Raw genomic sequence first — 12,094 nt, forward strand, 5'->3', positions numbered from 1 at the left:
ATTTCCAAAGCTGGCTGAGAGAAGGGGCTGGCCCTCCCAGCCACGTTCTGGTAGTGACTGAGCCCCAAGCTTCCGGCTGGGTCATGGTCAACAGCCCCGTGCCACAGAGGAAAGAGGTCCTTTCAGGCTTATTGAAAAGCTCATGATTCCGCTGAGGGGAATATAGCCTAAGAATCCCAAAACTCCAATTCAAAAGAACAGATGCACCTGTCTGTTAGTAGCAGTGCTATTTACAACAGCCAAGTGCTGGAAACAGCCTGTGTCCTACCATCAGTAGGTGAGTGGATCCAAACACTGTGGTACATTTACATGTTGGAACACTACGCAGCAGAAAGAAAGAAGGAGCTCCTATCTGTTGTGACCGCATGGGTGGAACTGGAGAGCATTGTGCTAAGTGAAATAAGCCAGGCAGGGAAAGACAAACACCATAGGATCTCACTTATAGAGGAATCTAATGAACAAAATAGAGCCAGAGGCATGGAAACATGGAACAGACTGACAGCAGCCAGAGGGGAGGAGGAGGAGGGGACAATGGTGGAAAGAAGGGGAAGGGACTAGTCACAGGACATGTATGAATGACCCGCAGGCAGGGACAATGGTATGGCGATGGACTGTGGGAGTAGGGGTGGCTGGACGGAGGAGGGCAAAGGGGAAAAACTGGGACAACTGTAATAGAATAACAATTTTTAAAATTCTAAAAAAAAGGAATTGAATATTGTCATGAGTAAAGATTAGTGAAGGAAAAAATAATACATGCTTATGTTAAAAAAGAATAAAGTAAATGTTATCCAAATTTTCACTATCCAGATGATCCATTTTAATGCTAATACTACAGGAAATCTATTTGTATGAATATAATTATTAATAGATGGAATCATACTATTCAAAAAAAGGAAAAGGGTCAGTACTGTTAAGATGGGCTATTTATTAAATACCTGCTATGAGTCAGATACTATGGTAAGTCCTTTACAAATATTATTTAATTGTAAAGTTATATTAATACAAAGGAAATCCATACTCATTATTTTTAAAGTAATAGATATAAGCAAAATGAACAAAATAACCCCCCTGTAATCCCACCTCCCAAAGATAATCACCATCAACATTTCGGCACGTGTCCCCAGACACAGCCCCATGAGCTGTGGGTGTTGTCACGCATTTTGTAGCCGAAGCCCTGTAGGCCTCGGGAGGTCAAGTCTCCAGATAAAAGCCATCGCACGGCTAAGTCGGGATTTGAACTCTGTGTGGGATTTCATGTAATTTCACTGTTCTGAGACAGCAGGCCTGCTCGCACCTTGGCTTTGGACTTCTGGCCTCCAGAACTGTGACAAAATAAGCTTCTGTTGCTCGGGCCGCCCTGTGTGTCCCAGCAGACGAACGCAGGGATGTGAGGAGGCAGAGGGAGAAGAGGCGGAGGTGCAGATACAGGTGAGACTGAGGGCCGCTGGCCTCACTCTTCGCCCCCACCAGGTAGAACAGTGCAGGCTGCTGGTCACCAGGTGGCTACTTAGAAGATGTGTGTCGATTGAATAATAAACTGGCAATTATTCCACTGACCACCCAGGCTCTAGTGCAGGGGAGTAGCTCTGTAAGTGTTTATTGAAATAATGAACAAACGCATGAAGCAAACAGTCAAAAGTGCAGATGCCGAGTGACATGTGACAGGGGCAGCCAGGTGACTGTACACTCCCTGTTTCTCTAGCGTCACGCTCTTACCCCCTCCCCCTCCTTTAGTTCTCCCCACCCCCCTTGTTATCACCTAACTTCCAGAAACATGCTTTCTTGCCTTCCCCTGCTAGAGCAAAATCTTCATGCGGGTGGCCCTATACTTTCTTCTGTTTCACTCAGCGCTTGTAAGAGAGACCTGCAGAGAGAGGACCCGCAGGAAAGATCTGTGGGTTGAATGAGCGAAGGTGCCATTTAAACAGATCATCTCATTCACTCCTCCTGGTAATTTTGCCTGAGAGTCAGAGAAGGACTTGGCGCAGAGCCCATTTCACAGATGCTGAAACTGAGGTTCCAAAAGGTTACGTGCGCCGAAGCTCAGGCAGGTTCAAGGGGCCTCAGGCTCAGCTCCTCTAAGAACTTGCCTAGCTCTCTTTTCCCTGCGCCGTGCTGTCTCCCTAATGGCTTTGCTGAGTTATTAGTTAATAACCCTATTGCGAATCGATAAAAGAAACAGCGCAAAAAAGAGTGTCTCTGTATTCCCTGCTGAACTGCTGCTGAGGATATTATATACTAACAACTGTAGTCCTTTATATCCAAACTCCATGGATATTCAGCACCAAGAACAAGTCCAGATCTCCTGAAATTTGCCATTTCCTCTTATCAGACAGAAATGCATAAAACGTGGGATTTTATTTCTCATCTTGGCTATCAGGAAGCACCCAAATTGAATCAGTGTTTAATTCCAGTCATATTCTGATATCTGGTTCAACCACAATCCTTTCCTCCTATACAAGATTTCTGATCTGCATTTTCATTTTAACCCACGATGAGTATGGATACGCAGTATTGGTTATCAGCTGTAGCAAGAGCTTCTTCGACACAGCTACATAGGAAACACTGAAAATAAGCGATAACTGGCACTGGTCAAATGTTTGCCATGTGCCTGGGCCATTTTGCACTTCACACGTACTTATTTATTTTGTCACCAAAAAAACCCCAAACTGTTATGTTGCCAGAGAAATGAAATGTTATCATATCATGTCATGAAAACGACACTTGGAATTTGAAAGAATGTGCCATGCCTTCTCCTTGTGCCCTCTGCTACCCCCGGCACCTCCACCCCAGTCATATCTGCACTTTGCTAATGAGACCCCCTGCTTCGACCCTTGCCCCCTTCAATCTGTTCCCCAGTGAGGGGCTAAACTTATCCTATCCAAGCAAGAGTCCCGTCATGTTCCTCTCTGCTCAAAACCCTCAGTGACTTCCCATCTCACTCAGGGTAAATGCCAAGATCTTTTCAAGAGCCCACAAGGCCCCGTGAGGCCTGGCTCCTGTGTGTCTCTGTCCTGACCCCTCGTGTTTGCCCCTCGCTCACTCTGCTCCAAGGCCACGCTGCCTTCTTGCATTTTCATGAATATTCCAGGCACCCTTTCAACTTAGAGTCTTGGCGTTTGCTGCTCTGGAAGCCTGGAACTCTCTTCTTCAGATATCTTAATGGCTCTCTCCTTCGTCACCTTCAGGGGTCAAATGTCACCTTCTCAGGGAAGACTTCCCTCACGGCTCGGCCACCCCCCTCAGCATTCCCTGTGCCTCTTCCCATTCTGTTGTTCTCCGAAGCACATTGAACTAACATCCTATTTATCTGCACTTGCCGATAGTTTATATTGACTGTATCTTATCATGTAGACTCTGGAAAGGCAGGCACCTTTGCCCAGAGGTGGGGCATTGCTGAATCTTCTAGAGATGGAAACCTGGGTGGAGGCTGAGATTTATGAGCAAGCAGCATCAGTAGGTAAGCTTCTCAAAGAGAATCTTGGGCAACTAGAAGGCACCTCACAGGGGCCGCAGCTGACAGGTAGGGTTGGGGATGCATATCAGACACCCCTTGGGGAACCTCCAGGAATAATGGGGGGACACTTGAGGAAGTGTGTTTACTCCATCAGCATTTTGTGGGTGGGTGAGACTAGGTTTGAGTTTCCTATGACATCACAGAACTTAGATTTCAGGACCATTAGAATCATCTCAAGTCACACGTCATTTGATCTAGAAGTTTCTTTCATCTTCATGGAAGAACAGAAGCCCATGAGAATAGCATAAACTAGCCTCTCCTTTCTCTCCTACGTGTGACTTTGAGATTATCTAGAGGGTGGTAACCCCACCTCCCCTGCACCCCCACCTGTCAACATGGAGACTGCCTTCTCTCAACCTTTCTGGCCCTTGCGGGGGAGAGAGCTTTTGTTCCTCTCCTCTTTGGTGTGTGCCTCGCCATTGACACGCCTGCCGAGTATTTTCTCGCACTGTTAATTGCTAGTCTTGGTATGGGGCGGCTCTCCTTCTCCTTTGGAAGGGAAAAAGCATTCATTTAATTTCTAACCCAATTAAACCGTGAGCTCGTGAGCTCATGCTCTGTGGGCCACCGCGCTGGGCTCGGGAGACACGAGCAGAATAGAAATTGCCCAAATTAACATGATTCCCTCTCCCCCACCCAGGAATGACTAACACGGGGGAGACTATGTTTGTGCTCCAGTAGCTCTTTTCAATTAATTAATCAGCAGGTACAAGTCTAAAAAAAAAAAACAAGCTTCAGAAAATGTTAAGGGCAGGCGGGCATCTTTGGAGCGCCAGGACAGAGAGGGGCTCCCTAAGTCCAGCCGAGCGATTCTGATGCTGACCCCTCCCAAATCCCTGATGGGGGGGGGGGCAGTGTCATTTAGCTTCAAGGAATTACACAGATGATAAACTCGCCTCAAAGTCAGCAGATCAGAGTAGAAGCTTGTGCCCACTCTGTCCCTGGCAGGAATAGAAGGAGAACCCTCCTTAAGCCTCAGGTTTGGGCAGCAAAACGACACATGGCTGCAGAGGCAGCTCCGAGTGGCAGGAGCCCAGTGCTGGGGGCCGCCTCGGTGTTTGCCAGCCGTAAGGATGTGGGCCAGGCGCTCAACGCCACGGTCTTCCGTTACCTTTTCAGCGAAACGAAGTGGCTGTTCCGGAGGGTCTCAGAGATCCCGGTGGTCTTGGCCCTCTCCGGGTACAAATAAGTGGCACTTAGCCACTTCCCTCTTCTCCTGTCCACCCCCTACCACCACTTTCTGTCCATGTAGGGCACCTGCGTTAGGAAAACGATTCTTAGGGTTCATGACTAGGGTAGTTTGTGGGGGTTTCTTGAGTCCAAGGTTCTGACCAAGATCAGGGACAAAGAACAAGACACGTGGTACAGTGCACAGGGAGCGAGAGGGTGGCCTGGGGAGTGAGGCCAGAGAAGGAAAGACATCTAGGTTGGATGGAAGGGGCGAGGCAACAAGGTTCGGGTAAAATCCACCTCCCGCGCTGATCGAAGCTGAAGGCTGTAGCTGTGCTCCTCGTTCTCATGCAGAGAACAAAAAAAAAAAAAGAAGGAAAGAGGAGGACACAAAACAATAACCCAGTCTTTATAAGGGCGACAGTAGGAGAAGATGTCAAAATTTCCTCCAGCCACAAGAATCAGAGCACAGCCCTAGCTGGATGAGTAGCTCAGTTGGTGAGAGCATTGTCCTGATACGCCAAGGTTGCAAGTTTGATCTCTGGTCAGGGCATATACAAGAAGCAACCAAAAAATGCATAAATAAGTAGAACAACAAATCAATTGCTCTCAAAAAAAAGAAAGAAAGAAAGAATCAGGGCACAGAAGACAGACCGACGGACCAACACAAAGGAACGGACCCCCCAAGACGCGTCTGATGAAACCAACCTGTGACCCAAACGAGGGACCGGGGCGGAAAGGATCCTTTATAGCTTCCCACAGCTGACCCCTGGGGTTTCGTGGGTCTCCGTCTGGCCCACACCATCCCTCTTTCTCATACTCCCATGCTCCCACAGCAGCTGTCGGCTTGTCCTCGAACCCCCTGCAGGCACAGCTTGAGGTGTCGGGATGGTACGGAAGGGTGTTTGAGCAGAGAAGAAAAAATGGAAGCATATAATGTTTAATAGTGAAATCTCCCCACGCTTTGCTCCTGGGTGTTAGGAATAAAAACCAAAGCCATAGAAGAACACATTATAGAAATTCAACATCTATCTGAATCAGGAAAGAGGGAATTCAGGAGCTAATTAATTGAATTAATAAGGGAGTTGAGAACTCATCTATTTAGGAGAATTAGTACTGTCTTGTGGCAGGGCAGGCGCCCTGTTCTCTCACAGTATATTTTACTAGGGTTTTTTTTTCCTGGGACATCTCAGAAAATTCATTTCTCTGTGAATAAATCAAATAAGTGCCTGGGAAACATTTACAGCCTCTACCTAGGGCCCCATAAAGAAGAGGAAAGCTCGGAAAAGTACTATCTCAAAGCCATTTCGCTCCGTGTTGCCGCCAGCCAGGCCAAAATGCTGAGAAACAAATGTTCTCAATCATTTCGTGGCGCTTGGTCGGCTCATTTTCTCACAGCTGCGTGGGATCAAACAAGGAGCTGATTTTTTCCTGAGTAAACCAAATTCCAATCGCAGGGCCTCTACCGGAAAAGAACTCGCTTCAATGCACACATTCTCGTTGAGCATTCTTTGACACATGCCACTGAGACACAGTATTCTGCTATTTTGTCCCGCTTTCTCTCCCAGTAACCGAGATGGAAAGCTACCAGTGTGTGTGTGTGTGTGCATGTGCGTGTGTGTGTGGTGTGTGCAAATGACTCCCAAATAAAATTATGACAATATACTGCTGAGTAGGGTTCTTTCACTAAGCCAAGAAATGCAAAAGTCTGAGTTCTAACTACATTAACCTCTCTTGGTGCAGAAACATTTCCCAGTCTGAGACTCGCCCCTGCAGGTGCTCCACCTCCTGGGTGTGTAGGGTGACTAGCTGAGAACAGAGTGTCTCGAAGCATTGCAGAAGTAGTCGTGTGGCCCTCTTGAATGTACAGAGTTTAGGTCAGGAGGACATAGGCCAAGGTCAAAGCTGACTCTCTCTGTAGATTATACCCACCAGGTCAGAGGGATGGGACATAGAGGTCCCCAGCGGAAGAAGACAATGGGCGTTCACTTCCAGATCGTTCCACTAGAGCCTCTGGCTATCCTAAGCTGGTCTCCAGGGAGACAGAGCATGCATGGAGCAGCTAACAATAATGAACCCCCAAATAGTCTCAGGAAGAGAGCAAAATGGGGTCAATTCTCTTTCCAGAATTATAGGTTCCCCTGGAGCCGAGAGAGTGGGTCTCCACAGTGCTGCTCACGTTTGCTAACTGCCTGCTGAGGGGCGGGTCCAGTGGACTGGGGAGTTTTGTTCTGCAGGAAGGATGAGCCCATGTGGGCGGGAGCTGGGTTGTTTGGGACAATCGGGAATGCAGCCGACTGCCCCCAGCTGCTTTCTGTCTCTGCCTTTCTCCGTGGAGCATTCATCATGGCCTTTAAATAAATGATGAGCAAATAGCTAACAAATCTAGGTTCGCAGAAGAGCCAGATCAGTAATTTGGTCAATCCTGGTCATGAGGTGGGGAGTTTTCTAGCTTTATCTCCCCACCCCCAACCTCTCGCTCAGCACCTCCTGCCCCACAGAGCCTGTGGTCCTGGGGGTCCATGGCTGCTCACACCTGTCCCCTGATGTGGACTCCGTCCCACAGAATCCGTACGTTGTGGACACGAACAAATTCACATGGATTACCAAAGTCCTGTGGAGAAAAAGGGACAGCATGGCCACGCTCTGAGAGACAAAGTGCCTCGACCCTTGCCTGGACAGGCTTTTATTGCTTTCTAGTAGCATACGTCAAAGAAGGTTCTCATTCATTATGCTCGGGTTTGCTTTAGGTGATTACTTTTTACAGCTAACAAAGGAAAGGATGTTACTGATTACTCCCTACAGATTAACAAGGAAAAACATTGCAATTGCAAAGAAACGATAAGAGGGATCGGTCTGGTTACCCTCCATCCTTGGGGGAATGAGCACAGACTTCAGGAAGTTACTTTAAAGATATGCAGTAAGCATTTGCTGCTTCAACTCAGAGCGAGGGAGTTTTAGCAAGAGCAAGCCTCAAAGCAGCCTGGGTGCAATGCAGGCCTGGTTTCCCACGGGAGAGCCGATCCGTGGGTTTGGCTTCCTGTGTGCCGACACTCGCCTATTGGCTTTCCAGTAGGGCTGGGCTACATTTGCCTTTCCACACAGACCGGTTCCCTATAGTCCCCTCTTCTCAGTTTGGTGACCTTGACCAGTCTATGACAAGACACAGTTGCGAACTCCCTAAGATGCCACAGCATGGCACGCAGGCTCTGCATGCAAACCTTTGGCTCCAAGAATCCTCGCCACCAAATTACTCTGGGTTGATCCCTAACCATCATATTCTCAACCGGAAGGATTACGCCATTTCTCAAGGTGCCTCACTGAACACTGGAGTTGAGTCAACAGGAGAACATGGTTGAATATTTTGGATCTGACATTTTCTTAAAAACCAACACTGGTAACTGTTTTCATCTCCTCCCGGCATCTTAAGGAACCTCAGAAACATGTGTGAGTTGGGGGTGGTTCTGTTTTATACACAGCAGCCTTTACTCGTTTTGGGGGGAAGCTCTCAGCAGCCTGGATTGGGACCTAGGGGGCTTTGTGAACCACAGGTGCTTACGCACCGATTCAGGTTTGGTTTGGCAGAGTGCTGTTCAGTGTGGAGGTTTCTGACTCGAAGAGGCGCAGAACACACCCAGCAGGGGGACAGGGGCATCCTCTGCCTCTGGACAAAAGGCCCCTCAAATCAAGCCTCCCCCCATTCCCAGGCCCCGACCCTTGGCATCCCTCACCTTGAATCCTGAAGCGGCTTCTCCGTCGCCTCCCACTTCTGACCTCTCCCCAGCCTAGGCCAACCTCCACAGAGCCACCAGAGATTTGTCCTTACACTAGATCAGTGATGTCACTTCCCATTTCCCGAAAGATCAAGTTAGAATTCTGTACTCTTTTCTGTCGGGTAGCTGGCTGTCCCTACAGGCCCATTACCCTTGCCTTCTCCCCAGGACCCCGAGCTCCAGGCACACGGAGTCGCTCCACCTTCTCCCCAGCTCTGCCTCCCTCCCTCCGCCACCTGGGACACTCCCACTCATCCTCGCCCACCCAGCTCAAAGGGGCCTTTTCCATGAAGCCCCTCCCGCCTTTCCCTGTCAAAATTAGGTGCTCCCTCCTCTGGGCTCTGCTAGTCTCGTCTCTCTGAAGTCACTTATAGTTTGCTTCCCATTTCTCCCTCACTGCACAGACTCTTTAGGGCAGTCGCCGCATACTGTTCAAAGTCATGTTCTCCAAGTCTGACCACGCTGTTCACTGAATGGCTGCCCATGGCAGTGGCTCAGCTGTGCAGACGGCCAGGAGTTGACAGTCATGAAGACCCAGACTGAAGTAAGGGTCACCTCCTGTGACTGGAGTGGGCACAAGTCAGGCAGTAAATAAGAGAGAGCCACCATCAATAAAACTAACACAGCCCTCTCCACCGTCTTTGAAAACCACCCAAAAGAGAGTTATGGTGACTCCGATATAACCGTAGAGAGACTCCTCTGGGTTATGACTTTTGTCATAATGTTTATGTGTTGTTTTTCTTCTAATAAAATTAACATATTACTTTCCGATAATTTTAAAATACCTATAGATAAGCGAGTTTTAAAAAGAGGAAAATCAAATTACCCATAATCCAATCATCTGGAGAAAATTATGTTAACATTTTGGAGTATCTTCTTTTATACACACAAGAATTTGTACATGGTTTTTGAAGCGTGCTTTTTCACTTAACCATAGACTGCCAATCTCTCCACGTAATTAAATTCCATGCGGAGCCCTGACTACATGCTATGCCATTCTGCATGCACACACATAATAATGAATTTACCACCTCTGTTGGACACCGAGGTGGCTTCCAGCTTTTCAGTGTTATTAGCAATGCCAAGGAACACATGTGGCTACGGACACTTTGTGCTTAAAGGTTCTCCAGAAAGATTGTCTGTTTCTCTAAAACTCTTGCTAACTATTGGCCCTTAGATTGGATTTGCACTAAAAACAGGCAAAGCTAATAAACTACATTGTATTTTTTTTCATTTTTAATGTATTTTTTATGTGAAAAAGTAATGTAGGGCCAGGATGCAGGTGGAGGTTAAGGCACCAGTAAAGAGGGGTGTCAGACATCAAAGCAGGTGGTGCATCTGGGTTCACGGACAGGAGTATTGTGTTTCTATGGCAACACCTTCTTCTGATGAATGTAGATGCCTCCAGGTCCTTGTGATGCCTGATGGTCCTGTCTCTTGGGATCATCCAGTCCCCTCCCTTGCTTCTGGCTTCCTGCTCACCTGGCCATATTCGACCTGTGGGGCAAGCATGATCTTGGACTAAAGCTTTAGTTCTCACTGTCCATTGTCACTCGGACCCACACATCGGTCACTTGCGAGAGTTGTGCTAAATGCGAGACCATCTCAGGAAACGTATCACCTGTGGCAGCGGCGGCAACACATTTCTACGACTCCAGGGGGAGGTCAGCCCCCAGACTAGTTCCCAGACTTGAGGTTCAGCAGGATCATCTGACTCAGCACTGATTTAAAACATGCGGTTCCAAGACTCATCTTTGGAGACTTTGGTTGGGGGAGTCTGGAGAGTTACGGTGACTCAGATATAAACTTCGAGAAACTAGGAAGCTTGCTAGTCCTTAAGGCTCCACCCTGATGCTGACGTAAGCCAAAGGTTGATGTAAGCCAAGGGCCTGGACTGTAATGGCCCAACCAAGGTCTTCATCCCTCCAGGAGAGAGAGAAACATGGATGTGAGAGAGAAACATCGATCAGTTGCCTCCCATACGCACCCCGACCGGGGATTGAACCCACAGCCTAGGTATGTGCCCTGACCAGGAATCGAACCCACTCCATCCCACCAACCCCCTCGGCCAAGGCATGTTTGTTTTTGGACCTTGCTTCTAGGGGTTTCAGGAGTCTTCGCAGCAAAGGAGGTTCTGAGAACAAGAAATGAGCACCTGGTAGCCCCAGCACAAGCTCATGGGGGGATGCACGCCAAGTTCATGGGAGAAGCCACAGCCCCCCACTGCCGTCCCTCCCACCAACCCACATCAGCAGCTATCAGAAGGCTGCCTCTTGTGGGGCTCCCCGATCCCTCCTTTCTGCTCACATTAGCCCTGGGGAGCCCGGGAAGGCCTGGGAGGGGGAGTAGAGTCTGGTGAGGGTGTAAAGTGGGGGTCCAGTGCTGAGCTGCAGAGCGCCTGGCGTTTGCAAGTGAGCGAAAAAATGTCTGCGAAGTATCTGCTCCCAGCAGGCTGGGGCGAGCAGATTGGTGAGCTCCGGGGGTGACGAGGGCCAGCTGTAAACACACTTGCAAAACCCAGATAATTTTGAGTTTGTTTTTCTGTTTCAAAAAGAAAAAAAATATATCTACATTTGGGCTTTTTTTTTTCTCTTTCGGGTCAGAGCATTAGCCAGCTTCCTCCACAATAGGCCCCCAAATAGAAGGATGCGTGAGAGGTGGGAGCATGGGAGGAGAGCCCGCGTCAAAATTAGAACCAAGGCCTGGGAGGCAGCAGAACCCGAGACTTTTCACGAAATCTGCTCTCCACGTCTGGCTTCTCGAGCGCTGCTCTTTTGCTAAACTGCCAACAGTTATACCACCAGGAACCTCAACAGTGCCTCACACTTGTCAGTTCTGGGCTGGCGGGCCCCCATTCGGCCTGGCTGGGGACCGGCGTTTGCTGCATTTCGCGACCTGCCTGCGCTGACCTCCCTAGGCCCCTGGACTTGCCCCTCCCCTCCCCGCCCCGCCCCGCCCCTCCCCGCCCCTCCCTGGTGTGTCCTGTTTCAGGAGGCCTCCAGCCTTGACCGCAAAGGGAAAGGAAGGCAAGGCAAACGCTGCCTTCACGCCCCAGATGTGGGTTACGTGAGACACGCCACTCAGCGCGGGGCTGAGTCGCTGAAATGGAGATTCGTCGGGAACAGCCGCGGGCCTGCAGGGACAGACTCCATGAGGCCCTGGTGCGCTCAGACCTTCCTCCTCTCTGTGCTCAGGGAGTCTCCTCCTCTGGTTTGCTGAGGGACTTGAGAATCTCATCCCTCAAGACAGGCCCTCCTGTGTCAAACCGTTTCTCCTGTTCTTCCGGTGGGGACTTCTCGGCCGCCAGCGTCCTTTCAGTGAAAGTGACCCCGGAGGGCGTGTCAAGGTCTCCCCATCGGACCCTGCCCTGCAGGTGCTCTCCCCCAGGGGGCACTGGGTGCGGATCACATGGTGCAGCTCAGCAGGCCCAGGCGACCCAGGCGTCAGGGAGGCCGCCTTGGAGGCTGACCCAGGCCGGGGGAAGGTCTGAGTAATGGACCAAGTGCTGCGCGTGCACTTACTGTGTATTGACTCAAATTGGATTAAACTGACCCGGGCCAACTGTTGCTACGCCGCTGTCTCCGTCCACGGCCCACGCAAGCGAGAGAGGGTGCTGAGCGCCAGCATTTTCTTT

This window comes from Phyllostomus hastatus, unplaced genomic scaffold, assembly GCF_019186645.2.
Source record: "Phyllostomus hastatus isolate PE091 unplaced genomic scaffold, TTU_PhHast_1.1 phas_scaffold_216, whole genome shotgun sequence".
NCBI classification, from domain to species: domain Eukaryota; kingdom Metazoa; phylum Chordata; class Mammalia; order Chiroptera; family Phyllostomidae; genus Phyllostomus; species Phyllostomus hastatus.